This window comes from Coregonus clupeaformis, unplaced genomic scaffold (assembly GCF_020615455.1).
Source record: "Coregonus clupeaformis isolate EN_2021a unplaced genomic scaffold, ASM2061545v1 scaf0098, whole genome shotgun sequence".
In the NCBI taxonomy this organism is placed as follows: Eukaryota; Metazoa; Chordata; class Actinopteri; order Salmoniformes; family Salmonidae; genus Coregonus; species Coregonus clupeaformis.
The window spans coordinates 357010-363009 of record NW_025533553.1 but is presented as its reverse complement, the minus strand read 5'-3'; the positions used below and the strand labels follow the sequence as shown (position 1 = coordinate 363009).

The window sequence follows — 6000 nt, the reverse complement described above, 5'->3', positions numbered from 1 at the left end:
ATGAACCGGGGGTTTCCATTTATTTGTTAAGTAATTCAATACAAGGGGCGTTATTGGCATGGGGAACATATGTGTACATTGCCAAATTGTATTGGTCACATACTCATATTTGGTAGATGTTATCGTTGGTGTAGCGAAATGCTTGTGTTCCTAACTCCAACAGCGCAATAGTATCTAATAATTCACAACAATACACATACACAAATTATTAGGAGGAGCAATGTTGGAGTGGCATTGACAAAAATACAGTAGAATAGAATACAGTATACACATATGAGATGAGTAAAGCAGTGTGTAAACATTTTTAAAGTGACTTGTGTTCCATTATTAAAGTGGCCAGTGATTCCATGTCTATGTATATAGGGCAGCAGCCTCTAAGGTGCAGGGTTGAGTAACTGGGTGGTAGCCGGCTAGTGATGGCTATTTAACAGTCTGATGGCCTTGAGATAGAAGCTGTTTTTCAGTCTCTCGGTCCCAGCTTTGATGCACCTGTACTGACCTCACCTTCTGGATGATAGTGGGGTGAACAGGCCGTGGCTTGGGTGGTTGATGACCTTGATGATATTTTTGGCCTTCCTGTGACATCGGGTGCTGTAGGTGTCCTGGAGGGCAGGCAGTGTGCCACCGGTGATGTGTTGGGCAGACCGCACCACCCTCTGGCAGTGCAGTTGCCGTACCAGGTGGTGATACAGCCCGAAAGGATGCTCTCAATTGTGCATCTATAAAAGTTCCTGAGGGTTTTAGGGGCCAAGCGGAAATTTGTGTCGTCTGCAAACTTGATGATTGAGTTGGAGGAGTGCGTGGCCACGCAATCATGGGTGAACAGAGAGTACAGGAGGGGGCTGAGCACGCACCCTTGTGGGACCCCTGTGATGAGGATCAGCGAAGTGGAGGTGTTGTTTCCTACCTTCACCACCTGGGGCGGCCCGTCAGAAAGTCCAGGACCCAGTTGCACAGAGCGGGGTTCAGACCCAGGGCCCCGAGCTTAATAATGAGCTTGGAGGGTACTATGGTGTTGAAGGCTGAGCTATAGTCAATGAACAGCATTCTGACGTCCAGATGGGATAGCGATTGCACCGCGTCGGTGGCACTGTGTTATCCTCAAAGCGGGCGAAGAAGGTGTTTAGCTTATCTGGGAGCAAGACGTCAATTTGGTGTTTGTCCCATTTTGAGAATTCTTGGTTGGTGAGCGGACCCCAGACCTCACAACCATAAAAGGCAATGGGTTCTATAAGTGATTCAAGTATTTGTAGCCAGATCCTAATTGGTATGTCACATTTTATGTTCCTTTTGATGGCATAGAAGGCCCTTCTTGCCTTGTCTCTCAGATTGTACACAGCTTTGTGGAAGTTACCTGTGGCGCTGATGTTTAGGCCGAGGTATGTATCGTTTTTTGTGTGCTCTAGGGCAACGGTGTCTAGATGGGATTTGAATTTGTGGTCCTGGCAACTGGACCTTTTTTGGAACACCATTATTTTTGGCCGGGTGCTGCAGACTGTTCTAATGCCCTTGCCAATTCGTTGATATATATGTTGAAGAGGGTGGGGCTTAAGCTGCATCCCTGTCTCACCCCACGGCCCTGTGGAAAGAAATGTGTGTGTTTTTTGCAAATTTTAACTGTGTTGTTTGTGTACATGGATTTATAATGTTGAATGTTTTCCCCCCAACACCACTTTCCATCAATTTGTTTAGAAGACCCTCATTCCAAATTGAGTCAAAAGTTTTTTGAAGTCAACAACGCATGAGAAGACTTTGCCAATTAGGGTGTGCAGAGTGAATACATAGTCATTTTTTTACCTCTATATTTTCACCGTTATTTAACTAGGCAATTCAGTTAAGAACAAATTCTTAGTTACAATGACGGCCTACCCTGGATGACTCTGGGCCAATTGTGCACCGCCGTATGGGACTCCCAATCACGGCCGGATTGTGATACAGCCTGGAATTGAACCAGGGTCTATAGTGACGCCTCTAGCACTGAGATGCAGAGCCTTAGACCACTGCGCCACTCAGGAGTCTGTTCTATGGTAATTTGGAAAAAAGCCAATTTGACATTTGCTTAGGTCATTGTTTTCACTGAGGAAATGTACAAGTCTGCTGTTAATGATAATGCAGACGATTTTCCCAAGGTTGCACATCCCATGGTAGTTATTGGGGTCAAATTTGTCCACATCTTTGTGGATTGGGGTGATCAGTTCTTGGATCTAAATATTGGGGAAGATGCCAGAGCTGAGGATAATGTTAACCTCTTAAGGTTTGGACCCTTTTTTTCAATTTTCGCCTAAAATGACCCAAATGTAACTGCCTGTATCTCAGGACCTGAAGCAAGGATATGCATATTCTTGATACCATTTGAAAGGAAACACTATGAAATTTGTGGAAATGTGAAATAAATGTGGGAGAATATAACACATTAGATCTGGTAAAAGATAATACAAACAAAAAAAGGTTAGGGTTAAGTTTTAAATCACATTTTATGAAGATACATTGTGGAAATACATTTACATTTACATTTACGTCATTTAGCAGACTCTCTTATCCAGAGCGACTTACAAATTGGTGCATTCACCCTATAACCAGTGGGATAACCACTTTACAATTATTATTATTTATTTTATTTATTTTTTAAGGGGGGTAAAAGGATTAATTTATCCTATCCCAGGTATTCCTTAAAGAGGTGGGGTTTCAAATGTCTCCGGAAGGTGGTGAGTGACTCCGCTGTCCTGGCGTCGTGAGGGAGCTTGTTCCACCATTGGGGTGCCAGAGCAGCGAACAGTTTTGACTGGGCTGAGCGGGAACTATGCTTCCGCAGAGGAAGGGGAGCCAGCAGGCCAGAGGTGGATGAACGCAATGCCCTCGTTTGGGTGTAGGGACTGATCAGAGCCTGAAGGTACGGAGGTGCCGTTCCCCTCACAGCTCCATAGGCAAGCACCATGGTCTTGTAACAGATGCGAGCTTCAACTGGAAGCCAGTGGAGTGTGCGGAGGAGCGGGGTGACGTGGAGAGAACTTGGGAAGGTTGAACACCAGACGGGCTGCGGCATTCTGGATGAGTTGTAGGGGTTTAATGGCACAGGCAGGGAGCCCAGCCAACAGCGAGTTGCAGTAATCCAGACGGGAGATGACAAGTGCCTGGATTAGGACCTGTGCCGCTTCCTGTGTAAGGCAGGGTCGTACTCTCCGAATGTTGTAGAGCATGAACCTGCAGGATCGGGTCACCGCCTTGATGTTAGCGGAGAACGACAGGGTATTGTCCAGGGTCACGCCAAGGCTCTTCGCACTTTGGGAGGAGGACACAACGGAGTTGTCAACCGTGATGGCGAGATCATGGAACGGGCAGTCCTTCCCCGGGAGGAAGAGCAGCTCCGTCTTGCCAAGGTTCAGCTTGAGGTGGTGATCCGTCATCCATACTGATATGTCTGCCAGACATGCAGAGATGCGATTCGCCACCTGGTTATCAGAAGGGGGAAAGGAGAAGATTAGTTGTGTATCGTCAGCGTAGCAATGATAGGAGAGGCCATGTGAGGATATGACAGAGCCAAGTGACTTGGTGTATAGCGAGAATAGGAGAGGGCCTAGAACTGAGCCCTGGGGGACACCAGTGGTGAGAGCACGTGGTGCGGAGACAGCTTCTCGCCACGCCACTTGGTAGGAGCGACCGGTCAGGTAGGACGCAATCCAAGAGTGAGCCGCGCCGGAGATGCCCAGCTCGGAGAGGGTGGAGAGGAGGATCTGATGGTTCACAGTATCAAAGGCAGCAGACAGGTCTAGAAGGACAAGAGCAGAGGAGAGAGAGTTAGCTTTAGCTGGCGAGGTGTATGACTTTGTGGCTGTGGTGACTAGTGACGACCAGGCACAACTCCGATATAAAATGTTTTTTCTCAAAGTTGCCGGGATGTCACGTGTCCTAGATATATCAGTACACTCTAAACAACCAAATCAATACGAAACATATATTCGATCAAATAAGACACACATAGAAAATAGGCCATTACATTTTTTGTTAACCAAATTAGACACTCTCATTGACCTCCATACAAAAACTCCTGGCTTGGTGAGCGAAAAAGAAACGACAAAACGGCACCTGCTGGAGAAAACAGATTTCAGGCCCAATTATCGCTCTCGCTTCGCCTCTTCCTCTCTGGTAGCTAGCCAATGGACCTGTCCCAGAATGCATCAGTTGTGAATATATTATAACATGAAATACTGATGGTTTGCTGTACTTTATAGGAAATTCACAAACATTTTAGTTTTTTTCATGTTGAGTAATTTAGATTATATGTTTTTTTACTGTTCGTTGAATGCAATTATACAAGAAAAGTTGGACTTTGTTTCCAAACCCGTTTCTAAAAAACTATGAGCATTCCTCTAATACTTTTGGAACGTTTACAAACATTGATCCTTCGGTTCATTCATGTGATGATCGGGAGCGGCATGGTTTGTCTGTGACAGGTGTGACCTCATTGTTACGCAATGCACCTCAACCGTCTGATCATGAACCGGGGTTTCCATTTATTTGTTAAGTAATTCAATACAAGGGGCGTTATTGGCATGGGGAACATATGTGTACATTGCCAAATTGTATTGGTCACATACTCATATTTGGTAGATGTTATCGTTGGTGTAGCGAAATGCTTGTGTTCCTAACTCCAACAGCGCAATAGTATCTAATAATTCACAACAATACACATACACAAATTATTAGGAGGAGCAATGTTGGAGTGGCATTGACAAAAATACAGTAGAATAGAATACAGTATACACATATGAGATGAGTAAAGCAGTGTGTAAACATTTTTAAAGTGACTTGTGTTCCATTATTAAAGTGGCCAGTGATTCCATGTCTATGTATATAGGGCAGCAGCCTCTAAGGTGCAGGGTTGAGTAACTGGGTGGTAGCCGGCTAGTGATGGCTATTTAACAGTCTGATGGCCTTGAGATAGAAGCTGTTTTTCAGTCTCTCGGTCCCAGCTTTGATGCACCTGTACTGACCTCACCTTCTGGATGATAGTGGGGTGAACAGGCCGTGGCTTGGGTGGTTGATGACCTTGATGATATTTTTGGCCTTCCTGTGACATCGGGTGCTGTAGGTGTCCTGGAGGGCAGGCAGTGTGCCACCGGTGATGTGTTGGGCAGACCGCACCACCCTCTGGCAGTGCAGTTGCCGTACCAGGTGGTGATACAGCCCCGAAAGGATGCTCTCAATTGTGCATCTATAAAAGTTCCTGAGGGTTTTAGGGGCCAAGCGGAAATTTGTGTCGTCTGCAAACTTGATGATTGAGTTGGAGGAGTGCGTGGCCACGCAATCATGGGTGAACAGAGAGTACAGGAGGGGGGCTGAGCACGCACCCTTGTGGGACCCCTGTGATGAGGATCAGCGAAGTGGAGGTGTTGTTTCCTACCTTCACCACCTGGGGCGGCCCGTCAGAAAGTCCAGGACCCAGTTGCACAGAGCGGGGTTCAGACCCAGGGCCCCGAGCTTAATAATGAGCTTGGAGGGTACTATGGTGTTGAAGGCTGAGCTATAGTCAATGAACAGCATTCTGACGTCCAGATGGGATAGCGATTGCACCGCGTCGGTGGCACTGTGTTATCCTCAAAGCGGGCGAAGAAGGTGTTTAGCTTATCTGGGAGCAAGACGTCAATTTGGTGTTTGTCCCATTTTGAGAATTCTTGGTTGGTGAGCGGACCCCAGACCTCACAACCATAAAAGGCAATGGGTTCTATAAGTGATTCAAGTATTTGTAGCCAGATCCTAATTGGTATGTCACATTTTATGTTCCTTTTGATGGCATAGAAGGCCCTTCTTGCCTTGTCTCTCAGATTGTACACAGCTTTGTGGAAGTTACCTGTGGCGCTGATGTTTAGGCCGAGGTATGTATCGTTTTTTGTGTGCTCTAGGGCAACGGTGTCTAGATGGTATTTGAATTTGTGGTCCTGGCAACTGGACCTTTTTTGGAACACCATTATTTTTGGCCGGGTGCTGCAGACTGTTCTAATG

The 6000-nt window shown here is 46.3% G+C and overlaps 1 non-coding gene across 1 annotated transcript; it reads left to right on the top strand.

Annotated features, from left to right (window-relative positions):
- Positions 1 to 4397: 4397 nt before the first annotated feature.
- LOC121585253 lies at positions 4398 to 4493 on the top strand. The gene has a single exon (XR_006003831.1). It is a non-coding gene; the product is annotated as a small nucleolar RNA U13 (small nucleolar RNA).
- The last annotated feature ends 1507 nt before the right edge of the window (positions 4494 to 6000 follow it).